The sequence below is a fragment of the Balaenoptera musculus genome, chromosome 4 (assembly GCF_009873245.2).
Source record: "Balaenoptera musculus isolate JJ_BM4_2016_0621 chromosome 4, mBalMus1.pri.v3, whole genome shotgun sequence".
NCBI lineage: Eukaryota > Metazoa > Chordata > Mammalia > Artiodactyla > Balaenopteridae > Balaenoptera > Balaenoptera musculus.
In genome coordinates this window covers 86,532,269-86,546,347 of record NC_045788.1, presented here as the reverse complement: position 1 = coordinate 86,546,347, position 14,079 = coordinate 86,532,269, and the positions used below count along the sequence as shown (strand labels likewise).

At 40.6% G+C, this 14,079-nt stretch overlaps 1 protein-coding gene across 1 annotated transcript in view; it reads left to right on the top strand.

Annotated features, from left to right (window-relative positions):
- The first annotated feature begins 299 nt into the window (after positions 1-299).
- PHLDB2 (pleckstrin homology like domain family B member 2) overlaps positions 300-14,079 on the top strand; it is a 232,264-nt gene continuing 218,484 nt past the window's right edge. Inside the window, 1 exon segment of the mRNA XM_036851524.1 lies at positions 300-543. The gene's annotated coding sequence lies outside the window, so the exon portion shown is untranslated.

Sequence of the window (14,079 nt, the reverse complement as noted above, 5' to 3'; positions counted from 1 at the left end):
ATAAAGTGACCTCCAATTTCCCTTCTGAGATTGCTAAAATAAAAAGGAATGAAGTAAAGGGGATTTTTCTCCCAGATATAATTGTGTTGTCTACTTCACAGATCCAGAGGCCAGGTAATTGCTTTTCTGGCTTGTCAATAGCTAACAGACCCTGCTTTTTGCCCCCTGTGGTACTGCTATCTGATTGTGTCACCTAGATCTCTGGTTGGGTTTGAGCAGGACTGAGAGCCTGACCTGGTGTGTAATGATTGGCCAGACCAGGCAGCTGAGACCAGCACGGGCTCCCGCCTTCACATCTGTCAACATACCTGGCTGCAAGCAAATTACTGCCCGTGACCACTGTGTGCAGGAGCCAGAGAGACCGGGAAAGGAAACAGAGGGGAACGTCTCAATTTCGTGCTTGGGGGAAAAGTAGAAGCCTGTGTCGATGCTTCTTCCGAACATCCCAGAATCTCCAACAAGGATTGGAACAGTCTCCCGCCACCCCTGCTGAACCAGGAAGGAAGCTGAGGGAGGAATCCAGATCAAGAAGCAGCAATCAAGGTAGGTGATCTGTCTGGTCACAGGCCCTTCTCTGGAGATCACAAAGTAAGCACTTGACCCAACCTTGCAGCCAGCATGTGTCGGATGATGTTCATCTGAAGGAGGTGTGGTCGATGTGGGCGTATGTCGGGCAAATCAAATCATTTGTCCTCCAACGTGTTCTGAAAGTGGGTTGTATTTTTCTTCCAGCTCCTCTCTTCTTTGAAAATTGCTGCTGTTCTTCTACATATTTCAAAAGTTTTAGAAAAATCTTTCATTATAAAAAATCCTATTTGTGATTTGTTGAAATTCTTCCATCGGTCGTGGCTCTGCAAACATGGCTTTGTTCCAGAATTTCGTTTGCATGAATTCTTTTCACTTTCAAGATACACCAAAGAGGACAGTTTGCAATTATTCTGAGGAATGCACAGTTCATGCAGAGGCTGTAAACCTCAGAAGACAGGATATCCCCAGAAGCCATGTGCATTTTTCTGCTTTGGAACCTAGGGAGTTAAAAGTCTTGAAATTGCTGGAGCAGAATCAAGCCTATTTACCTAAGCTTTCACCCCAGGCAGCAGGTCAATCATTTACTGATGCCAGGCTCTTTCCTACCTTTGGTGGAGGACCACTAAAGCCCTTGCCTGATTCTCTCTGAAGAATGGACACAAGGCAACTTAGAAGATACATTTCTCTGAAGCTATAGCCGGTATTCTCTCCAGACCAGAGTACATTTTTACCCTGCCCAGAGTAGTAAATGCCACAGGGTCCCTCCCAGCTCGATAATAAATATGAACAAGACTCACACACAAACTGGGTATCTGATACCACCTCAGGCATAAGAGCTCATGACTTTGGAGAAACTTCTCCTGCTGCTGGAAGTCTATAGGGAAGAAATAGACTAGCTCTAGAATGTTATTATTCTAGGGGGGGGATTGAGGTTGTTACATAATCCTCAAAAAACATGGAATTTTCCCCTCCAAGTCTACACATTTCAGAAATATGTTATTCTTAGTGAACATGATCCACTCTTCTTTAGGCCTGAATGTAACTCCTCTAGAAACATTGTCATATTGTCACAGCATATGTCTGTCAGGTCTGTGCAGTGGTTCCTGTTTTTTATAATTATTAGAAGGCTGGTGGTAGGGAGGCCCTATTTTTCTGAACTCCCTTTAGGGAAGGGGCTGGGCCATGTATTTGACCTGGTAATGTTTGACACTATTTTTTTTGGGGCTGTGTTGGGTCTTTGCTTCTGCGCGCGGGCTTTCTCTAGTTGCAAAGAGAGGGGGCTACTCTTCGTTGCAGTGCATGGGCTTCTCATTGCGGTGGCTTCTCTTGTTGCGGAGCACGGGCTCTAGGTGTGCAGGTTTCAGTAGTTGTGGCACATGGGCTCAGTAGTTGTGGCTTGTGGGCTCTAGAGCACAGGCTCAGTAGTGGCACACGGGCTTAGTTGCTCAGTGGCATGTGCGATCTTCCCGGACCAGGGCTCGAACCCATGTCCCCTGCATTGGCAGGCAGATTCTTAACCACTGTGCCACCAGGGAAGTCCCAATGTTTGACACTATTTTTGTCAATCATTTATGGAACTGAAGTGACTCCCCTCTGGTGAGATTTGTGGCTGGAAATTTTAAGTGGCTCCGGCAGTTAACTAGAGGCAGGAGTTGAGGCCACTGAGAGTGCAGCCCAGGCACAAACCCCATGTGTGATTTTCGATGAATCTGGGGCTAATTCCCAGGAATGTGGTGAAGAATTATGAGAAACTGATAGATTTCTGTGACAATATTAAGCTCAGTAAAATGGTAAGTGTGTATCTGGCCGGTTGCCAGAGAGTTCTTGGAGATAACGATGGAGGTGGTTTTGAAGAGGGGGAAGGGTGTCAGTGCATTCAAATGCATTGGCCAGATTTACCCACAGTCCTGTAGGCTGTCTGTCCCACACTAGGTCTTACCTATCCTTTCTGTGCAGCATCTGGCTCGAGGCCAAAACTCTGGTGGCCCCTTGAACGTATACCCAGCTTTTCTTCCCTCTTCATGCATATTGGATGTTAGGTGGAGGGAGATTATTCTTGAGATTGACTAGACTAGATAGACAGTATTATTCCTTTTACATGTAAGGAAGTTAGAACTCAGAAGGTAACTAATTTGCCCAAGTTCACTCAGTCAGAGGCTGAGCCAGGATTCTACTCATTTCTGCCTCATTCCCAACCCATTGGTTTTCCCAAGTGGCCATGGAATTAAGCACATGCAGGAGCTTAAATTGGGTCGTGGGTGGGAATGTCACTGAGGAAAGCAAGGCTGACTAACAAAGTCAGTGGTTCTCCACTGGCCCTTGGATGTGCCATGCCCTGGGCCAGTTGGGTACCACTATAACCAAAAGGCCAGCATTGACTAGACTGGACCTTCTTTGAGGGGAGAAAGGGGAGGAGTGGGTGAGGAACAAAGGGAAGCGTTCCCAGCTCTAGTGGTGGCAGTCACTGGGGTCTTCCCAGTCCCGAATATTTCCTAAGGAAACCCAGGCAATTCTCAGGCTAGATCTCTGCCCCATTCCCTTGCAGAGATTCATGAGCCTCAACTAAAATACAACATCTGCACAATTTCCAGGGAAAAATGACACCATCTTAATCTTTCTCTGAAAACTGAAGAATTTAATTACTGTTTCACTTCACCTCAGCTAATGTCCACTCATCTAAATCCAATGGATTTGGACAGAAAGACGCTTGCACTATTTTTCAGATACATCCTAAAAATTCCACTAGTTGTCTGGCAGACATTCCAAAGCAGCCACAATTCCTGAGCATTTATAAGATCAAGATAAAGGAATGCCATCATGAAATGTGGTTGGCTAAACAACTTTGAACAAAGAGTTTCTTCATTTTTACTGACCCACCTCATACATACCTAAGAGTGTGATAGCAAAGGCATTACAAACAAGGATTGCATCACCAAGTCCACTGAGTGCCCTTTTTTATACAGCTGGCCCCGTGTGAACTCTACTCAAATGCTATCATTTTTGTTAACTTAGGATAAACAGGATAAAAAAATGTTTTGTTAGCATTAGGATAAAGAGAAAAGTTGAAGCTGAAATATAAGGACGAATAACAACATTTCACTTTTATCCAGTGCTTCTTAGGACCAGGAATTGAACTATTGCTTTTTTGTCCTCATTTCTTTTTCATTTAATCCCTATAAGAAATTTAAAATACTTGCTCAAGTCACAGAGCTAGTGAAATGAGGTGAAATTTGTGTTGGAGCCTATCTGACTCCAAAGCCCATGTTCTCTACACTCCGGGAAAAATACTCACCCAACAGTATCTATACTATTTGTATTTTAAGTGTAAAAGACTAAGGAGTCCTTTCTAAATTATTTGCTTGGATCCTCAGAGTATATATTTATGACACCACCACCCCCATGGTATCCTTGATCCTATACAGGTATAAAAATCTATATCACAGTGGTTTTCCTCTCCTCCAGGAAAGTAACCACAAAACACACACACGCACACGCACAAACAATTGCCCACAGGTTAGCACATTTATCCCTTTCTGAAACTGTAAGAGAAAATTGTTTTTCTCTCCTGGTTCACAAACATTGTTTAGTTTGTTTGATTTTAATGTGACATACAAACGAATTTTTTATGCATTATACCAGGATTTTTTTGATGTTTACTTCTGCAAATTTCTGTCTTTGAGAAAGCTAAGTATGTCAAAACTTTCCAGTATGGTTTTATTTAATCTTCATAAGAGCCCTGTAAGAGAAGTGTCATTTTCTGATGATAGCCTTTGAAATAAGGAACCTGAGACTCATTCAAGGTGTGTCCTTCTCAATATCACTCAGCTGGCACGTCCTAGAGGGTTTGGGACTCCAAATTCTTTGCTCTTTTTTTCTAATACACAAACAGTTCTCTGGATTCCTAAGGCTTAAAAATGGTAAGAATGGGACACACAGCTATTTTCAGAAATTAAAAGTGCTGAATGACTACACAGTCTGTTCTCAGGCTACAGAGACCCACTCAGATAGTGACTGCTTTGGGCTGGGATTCTATCAGGTCAGTATGGTAATGTTGTTACTCTAATTAGATTTTCATTGAGTACTGGAAATGAAGACACTAATTGTTACTTAATAAAATCTGCCTCAAAGGCAAAAACTTTTAAACCCACGTGCCCACGAGCAAAGTAAGATGTCAAAGAAATTCTTGCTCGGAGAAATCAGTGGTAACAAATCACTGTCCCCTAATCTATTCCATTCCTGGGGGACAGTGTATGTGAGTAGGGCTTACAGAGCCCCCATGGTGTCTCTTGATATACACAAGTCCTCTGTTGGTTAACTCTGTAACCAGATGAATGTCTCACGAGTCAAGCAGTTGCCAAATAGTAGGAAACCTAAGGAGGTTGAGAATCCATCCTAGATGTAGTCCCAATACCTATAGAAGCCAACTAAAGTTACAGGAGGAATTCTTGTGCCCTATGAATTCCATTTCAGTCCTAAAATGCTATGAGGAGTCAGAAAGCCCTGTATCAGCTGTGAATCTGGATGGGGACTAATCATTTTCTTACTCCTAATGCTTTACTGGGAACTGCACCTGGTTGGTCACCTGAGTCTCCATCCCATGTGGCAGTCTTGTTGTCCGTGTCCTTGCCTTGGGGTTAATACACATCTTCATCACAACTTTTGTCCTCATTTCTGTGACCTCAGAGGCTCTAAGGATATTGGTGCTGGAGAACCTATAAGCTTTGGGCAATGAGAAAACAGAACAAAACTTCTGCCTCTGCCCTGCACCAGCTTGAAAATTATTTCCCTCCTTTCTACAGTTCCAAGGTCAAGTTTCCCTTGGGAGGAGCTAAGAAACTAAAGGTTACAAAAGCTGGCAATTCACCATGCCTTGGAGGGCTTCCCAGAAAGCAAAAGGAAAATGAGATTGTTTTCACATAAGACCTCTGTATTTGGAGGACAGGATTCAAACAGTTTGAATTTGCAGTTTCACTGTGCACTTAGGTAACCCCCATAAAGTCCAGCGTGTTTTTTTTTTCCCCCTAAAGCCAAAGCAATATCAAAAACCTTTCCTGCAAAGAACTCTAACTAGGCAGAATTCTTTTTTATCATCGCTGGGCTGATGTTTTCAAGGATTCATTTCTTAAAATAAGCCTTATATGGTGCATTTAGCTGGAGCTCTTGTTTATTTCTGGATAATGATCGCTGTCATCCATGGGACCTGCTCTGTGGTGCTCTCATTAGATTTCACAAGGTAAGCAGCTAGAAACTTGTGGTTAGTATGTGAGCAGGTAGCAAGAAGAGAGAAAACCCAAAGGCCGACCAGAGATGTTGCAGAAAGCAGGCTTCTCTCTGACCAAAGGAAAACCCGTATCTCAATTCAAAGGAGATGCAACCTCAAGTTCAAACATATGCATTCCACAAAATTGAGCTCTGCTTCCTAGACAGGAATCCCGAATATAGGCAAGAACCAATGGCTAGACTTCCCCAAACCTGACTGTTCTCTACCAAAATTCATCTCTTTTTGTTTCTCTTTGGAAAATGGGAGTGCCCCTGAGAAGAGGTATTACTATAGAATGTAGTTGTGTTGGTAACTTGCAATCCAACAAATAGAACATAAAACGTAGCCCAGTGTAGGCATCCTGATCATGACCTCACCAGTGTCTTGCTCTGCGCCTTGGTGCCGATTTCTAAAGTTCTTGCTGGTGACTCAGTTTCAACTCTTTACCATCTGCATCCTTCCTGTGAAGAACCGCAAACATTTGTTAACAGGTCATCTTCACTTCTGCAATAGTCACCCACTCTTTCCCAGAAACATGGTAGGTGCTATTTTTGAAACAGGATTAAATAATCTTAGAGGTCTTAAACTTCTCAAGTGAGCCAAACCACAGCCTCCTTAAAGTCCCCTGTTTGGGTCTCTTTGTGTGTATAAATACACTTCTAATTATTTGTAGAGTACTCTGATGATTACAAGTTCTCAATAAATATTCCTTGGTGATAATAAATTAGTAATTGACTGTAAATTGAGTAGAAAAAAAGTGATTTATTAAAAAAAAAAAAAAAAAAAGACTTTGGAATTTCCAGGGATGACTAGCAAACTAGAAGTATTCACTGTGGTGCGGAGGGAATGGTGCATCTCTGACCTCCTGCCCCTTCCTACCCCACCTCAGCTGCCTGCCCAGGGTTGCTCACCCGTTGCTGACTGAGTGCCTGTGCTCATGTCCTTTCTTGTAAGCTTCATGAAAGGCTATTTGTAATGAAGAGAAGGCATAACGAGGAAGAATGCATCAAAGATCTTCCCCGAGGCCCCAAACTGAAAGGGCAGTTTTCTTTAGAGAGGCTCTCACTTCACTCTTATATTCTGCAGAGATGAATGATCATCAGGATGACTGACAGAATTATGACGTTCCATTCCGAGCACTGATATTTTTTATTTTTAACCTCAGGTTATTTTACTCTGCTCTCCTTTTCCTATAAAAAGGAAAGAATAATGTTGCTCACTGTGACATTGTATGAGAGAAAGCTGCCCAGGGCAGTACTGTTCAAAGGAAACTGCTAATTGCACCAAGCACCAAGGCATGACGGGAAGTTCTCATAAAGAAAATGTGTAGCATCCTGGCACACACCAGTTCACTTCATCGCCACAGACCATGCCCAGGGAGCTCTAAGGCCCTGAAGAACCACTCTCATAGGTAATGGCAAAGAACCTCTGGTCCAACAAGAAAAGCACTCAAAGAAATTGGGCATCAGTGGTCTGATGTTTCAGTAGCAGTCAGAGACTGCATCATCTTGCTGCCCATTTTTGTTCCTTTTTAAAGATGAGAGAGGGAAAGACAACATTAATTATAATCACTAAGGGTTATCTGGTAATTTTCCAGGTGATGAGGGAATGACTTGAATTCAGTCAGAATAGACCAATTTCCTGACAGCATCCTCAAGTGACTTTCTATTGTACTCAGCAAAAATCTTACTGAGTTTTCACATTTCTCAGTTTTGATTCTATTCCTAATATCTAATTGACTTCTTAGGTAGTCTTTTGGGGAGAGGGGTGTGTAACACAATAAATAATGCTTACCTGATAGTCTACATACTGGCTACACTTACTTTCTAGAAGCCACAAAACAAACCACGGAAAGTCACCCTTGGGTTGCCCACCATATACATTCAGCTAAGGCAGGTTAGGAACAGAATAGACTTATGATTCAACCATGAACTACCTTTTAGTGAGGCCAGAGAATCAAAATGGCCTATGGTTCCAACAATCATGATCAGTGTCAAATTTTGGCTCAATGTAGACCTCAATGTACTCCCATCAAGTTAAAAATAAATAAATAAAACAGGCAAGGTGCTGAAATATGGGACAATGTCATATATTCTCTAATGTTAATGACCAAGTGGCCAAACACCAGTTGGCGCCTTCATAGCTTTTTTTACAGGGTCAGTGAGCACACCTTGCTTCTTGAATTGAACTGAATTCCTAATATTGAACTAGATTCTCTAGCCCTGCCAGTTTTCTAGCAGGAGGAAAAGTGTTTCAGAGCATGAGGCAATATGGAACTCTGTTTTCCTACTTTCAAAAAGCCATGTGGCCACATATACACTTACCTCTAGTCCTCATTCTACCCCATGAGTATCCCATCTGTGCCTGAGAGTCTGCTAGACAGTGAAGGTAAGGAAGGGCGTAGCCAGCAGAGACTTTCCAGAAGATGCAGGAACTGTTCCTGATAATCCTGTTTTTCACTGTGCATTACCTGAAAGGGAAAAGGCAACATTCTGAACAGAGGAGACTTTCATGCCATAAATCTTCAGGCATTTGTAGGCACCAAGTGTTTTACTGTAATTGCAGTGGAACAAAAATAATTTACACGTTTTGTGTGTGTGTGTGTGTGTGTGTGTGTACAATGTATGGAAAGAATTTTAGTATGAGAAAGGCATTAGATTAATTTTGTGAAAAGACAAATCTTTTGTCTGGTCTATTTCTGGGTGTGGGTTCCACAAAATCTAGATACTTGCTTAATTTCTGGAATTAATTAGCAAATGTCTGTCCAAATCATGGGCCTTAAAGACTTCCATTGATAGTACACCCCCTTCTTTAAAATTGCTACAACACATTTTGATCATTTTTAGAAAAGGCAAACTACAAGAACTTTTGCCATGTAAAAACTTTTTTGAGATATCTAAATGAATGTCAGGGTCAGTTAATAATACTGGACTTCAGATGTCTTCAAGTAACTCTTGGCATGCTAAAGTTTATATCCCATTACCATCTTATTTTACATGATCTTATAAGTAAGATTAACTAATGAAATTCAAGTAAACTGATAGATTGATACAGTGGCCTGAGCATTATTTGGCTACATGTATGCTTAGCCCACTCTCCAGACATATTTTTTTCTTCTACAGACAGGCACTCTGATTATGTCGTAATCTTTGGCTGTTCTCCAGAGAGGAGGGTCACAATATTTCTCCTTTAAACCACTATCTGATACACCTCCAACTGGGATACTACTATTTTCACATGCACTTATCTCAGAAGCTATGAGTTCCCGCTTGACCCAAGCCAAGGTCATAATGGCATGTTGGAATCAAATATTTTCCATTGTTCTACCATAGATCCAATAAAAAGACATTTATGGAGTGCCTAATGTACACTTGACACTGTGCTAAGCACTACAGATACAGAGATGAGTAGCTCACAGTTCTGCCCAGAGAAGACCAGCATCTCGTAGAGCAGATGAACTAGTGAAGGAGCCAAGGCAGCATGGTGTGAAGCTGTAAGGACAGTGGCAACTGAACACAACACAGAAAAGTTCTAGATAGCTGCTCAGGAAGACTTTCAGAGGAGTTGAGGTCCAAGTGGTGTTTTAAAGAAAAGGAATTAGAATTTGCATCCTTCTTTTTTAAGAATTCAGACTTTGAAGAGAAAGCTGCCTCCTTTCCGGAATTTGTCTGAATATCTTAAAGAAGAGAAAGTACAGGAGTGGAGACAGTTGTGGTAGGCATGGCTGAGCAAGTTTTGATTGCACAGAGAAGGAAGGTAAGAGGGTCCAGAGGGAGCCTTCTAATTAAAAGATAAGAACTCGAACTTTACCCTGAATCAGAGCCTGTACATAATTCTCAGCTCTTGAACCTGGAGCCTTAACTTAGAATCATTCTGTGCGGTCCAGGCCCCACGTGTTCTCGCAAACCCTGGGGACTTTTGCCTGGTGAACAGTAGTGTTATAAATCTGAGCTCTACTCAGTTATGATTTGAACTTCATTTATCCTGGGAGAAACTTTTAGGAAGAACAAAGAGCCAAGCACTGTAGAAATGGCAGTGAGGGTTCTGACTTCAGCAAGCAGGCACCATTTAGGAAGCTCAGGGTTAAAGAATAGGGATGACCCACCTGGCACCCAGCCCAACAGCCTCCATTAACATCCAAATCCAACTCCGACTTGAATACCACACATTTTAAGCAGGATACATGCCGGAAGGGCAAGCTTAGTAGCTTTCACCCTAGCCTGGTTGGAAATCCTTCTTAAGTTGGCTTAGGTAAATATTTAGTATGTAAGTGAAAACTTTTACCACCTTAAACAATTGGCCTGTTTCCTGAAGTTCGGCCAAGAGATTGTTGAGTTGTCGGATTCTTTTAGAAACTCAGATTATAAATCAAACTTCTGATGGACCAACTTTCATGTTGGTTTCATTCTTTCATCCACTGAAATAAAGAATGTAAGTAAAAGCTAATTAGAGTAGATTTGATTACATAAATACTTAAAACTTCTTTTACAAATATTATATGCAAAGGTAAGAAACAGTGACCCAGGGAAGTATATTTGCAACATAAATAACAGGCAAAATATGACTATCCTTAAAGAGTATTTGCAGATCCATACCTGCTCTAGGGAATACTCCAGTTGAAAGTTGGGCAGAAAATGAATTGGCAATTCACAAAAGAAGAAAGGCAAATGACCTATAATCATATGAAGAGCTGTTTAGCCACACCAAAAAAGAAATAAAAGTAAATTTAAACAGTGAGATAACATTTCCATTTTATAAGATTGGCAAAAATTGGGTAACACCGGGTGTCAGAGAGCGTGGGAGACAGGCACATTCACACACTGCAATGGTGGAAGTGTGAATTGTTGCAACCACTTTTTTTTTTTTTTTAATTTTGTTCATTTATTTATTTATTTTTGGCTGCGTTGGGTCTTTGTTGCTATGCATGGGCAGAAATTGAGACACAGATGTAGAGAACAAATGTATGGACACCAAGAGGGGAAAGCAGCGGGGGGGTGGGGTTGGGGGTGTGATGATTTTGGCAATTGGGATTGACATGTATACACTGATGTGTATAAAATTGATGACTAATAAGAACCTGCTGTATAAAAATAAATAAAATAAAATTCAATTTAAAAAAAATAAATTTTAAAAACTCCTTTGCATTTTTACAAAAAAAAAAAATAATCACTGTATGATATTCAAAGATGTTGGAGAAACTCCTTCAAAGTTCTGAGGAGACATGATTTCAACCCGGAATTCTATACCCAACCAAACTATAAATCAGGGTTAGAGCTGGAATTCTATACCCTACCAAACTATAAATCAGGGTTAGAGCTGGAATTCTATACCCTACCAAACTATAAATCTGGACACTTTCTGGTAGATACAGACTCTGAAATGTTAACTTCTATGCACAATTTTTTAAACAAGGGCAAAACCCTAGTTCACTTGATAAACTTTCTGCATCATGTAAGACAATGATGTTTAATCATTTTACTACTATGAGTTTATTTCCATGAATATTAAAGAGCTGGAGTATAGCAAGCTCTTAACATTCATGTATGTTATTTAGAACAAAGGTATTGTAGGTATTTACATATAAAAAATTTTTTAAAAAACATAATATATGAATACGGCAGGATTGTGATGATAGTGCATGAATGACTGACATTTTGCTAAAGTAAATTACTTAATGTATTATCTCTTCCAAATATACTTAGATTTTAAAAGAAAAGACTTAAAGAACACTGCAGAGCCAAAAGCAAGAACTCATCAGCCACAGCAATGCCAGGGCAGAGGAGCCTAGGGACCATTATTTGGTGACCCACCCCTGAAGGTGGCTGAGTTTCCATTGCTTAGATTCCATATCCATCGCCCTCCCCACGGAAGCTTCTGACTCTTTTGGGTCCCCAGGTAACCCCTCCAGCAGGGAAGAGAATGTGAGGACCAGTTGAACTGAGTGTTCTCATTTGCCCACAAGTTCCATTTGTCCTTATAAAGTAATGCATTTAGCAATATGACTTACATGCCAATATCTTTATTTTTACTTCCTCCTCTTTCCCTCTAATTTTTTAATCTTCTTAGATTGCATCTTTCTGTGTAATCTCAAATCTCATTTGGAGTGAGGAAGAGTTTCTCTAAATAATACTAGTCACACTAATCTCGGTTTCTTGTGAGATTCACAGCCTCTGGAGCCTGATCACCTACGGGCACATGGACACACTGGAGCTTCTGGTCCTATAGTCAGGGTTCTTGGTGCCACAAACAGACAGTAACTTTGAAGCTCTAAGCAGAAAAGGAATTTATTGGAAGTATGTCAGATAGTTCACAGAATGGCTAGGAAGGCTGGAGAGAAGCACAGGGAGGAAACAGAGGGGTCAAAACAGAGCCAAGATGGCACCCCAGGACAGTCTGTTCAAGATGCTGATACTGGTGTTGTCACCACACAAGCCCGCTACAGTTCCACCAGCCGCACCTGGGCTCTACCTTCCATCAGAGGCACCGAACATAATCTCTAAAGGCCCTGGACATTTGCATGCCTCAGTGAAGACTCAAAGTCTTAGGCAGATGTAGCTGATAGCCTGAGCTGCCTGTGATCTAGAGAAGGAAACCTCTGGCCCTTGGGGCCTGGGTCTCCTTACAGAAATTCCCTGACATAGGAAGCAGGGCAGGCAAACATCGGGAAAGTCCAGTTCACTTGGTGACCTTCTGTGTCTCTACCAGAGCAGCCTTCCATGCTCCTCTTTATTGTTACCTCATTGCTCTCATTAAACTGAGCAGTTTGCAAATCAGGATATTTATGTTGGATTAATTATATTTACATAATATGTACTTTCTACTTCTTTCAAAGTCAGACTTTAAACATAAGTTTCTCATTTAAAATTTTAGTGTCTATTTATTTGTACTTCTAAATAAACCTGGACAAGGCTGAGGAGTCTTCCCTGTTAAATTCTATTGGAACTTAAGTTGCAGATTACCTGTGAGTTTCTTTCATTTTAAAAAATCCATTCTGAGGATAAATTCAGAGAGGCTGAATGGTCTAATGCAATCAACCACAAACAGTGTAAGATGCTTATTTTATGAATTCTTGAAGATTTTAAACTGTGCTAGTACAAATACACTGAACTGCTTAACTTAAGAACCCAATAGATGTTGCTGGTAAATTCTAGTAAAAAACAATCTGTGGGGAAACAAATACATCTGATTTAGTGATGTATGAAAGATGATGTCAGTAAGTATAAAAAATAATTAATGTCAACTGTTGATACTCTTTGTACTAAATTATATTCCTAAGCAAGATTTTTATGTTTTATTGGGTCTGACTTCACACTGCCCTATTACAATAACATTCCCAATGTTTAGTTTAGTCTCCTTTACATTTACAACATCCTGGAGGGTGGTGGTGTTAAATTTAATTTGTCAACCTATGTTAATTTTACAAGGATCCAGATCAAACTGCTGTATAAACAAGAACTGCCTTGCAGAGGATTTTTGGCGATGTGCTGGAGAAGTCACAGCTGAACTAAAAAATATGCTGCTGGGGTATTTTTCATTTTTCCCCCTATGATTTTAATGGCTCAAATGAAAGAGCTGTTTTGCTTTAACAATAGAGTCCTTGTTGAAAGTCCTTTAAAGAGCTGTTCTACCACCCTGAAACAGTCTAATTAAGCCATTAATATAACAAAGATACCAATAGTTGCTAAACCAAAGAATACACTTCCATCTCACAGTAGAAATTAAAGGTGATGTTTTTTCAGCTTGTAGCTTGATTCCCAGTTCAGAGAAAGCCTGTCCATTAGACTTTTTTTTTTTTTTCAGAGAAACATCATTAATCTGTGAGACTTACTACAATGGGATATTATATTCCTCAACAGAGGCTGTTATTGAAACTGCATATTATCAAGGCAGCTGTCCGATTAAGTTTTTATAAAGGATTAGGGGGTTATATGAGTACCTAACAGCTGCACCAGATAGACTAAAACTAGAGTTCCCGAATCGTATGCTTCTTGGTATATGGAATGAAAAGATATATTCTTTACCAATGCAGTGAGATATTAATATTTAAAGGGAAAATTAAATTAGAAACAAAACCTCATTCCTCTGAGTGCAAAGTATTGTGTGAATACAAATGAAGAATCAACAGAAGTATATAAAATGTAGTCCCTCCTCTTAAGGAATCCACCATAGTCTCAGTAGGCATGAAAATTTTTGAAACATTAAAATATAATTAAAGGGACTTCCTTAGTGGCGCAGTGGTTAAGAATCTGCCTGCCAATGCAGGGGACATGGGTTCGATCCCTGGTCTGGGA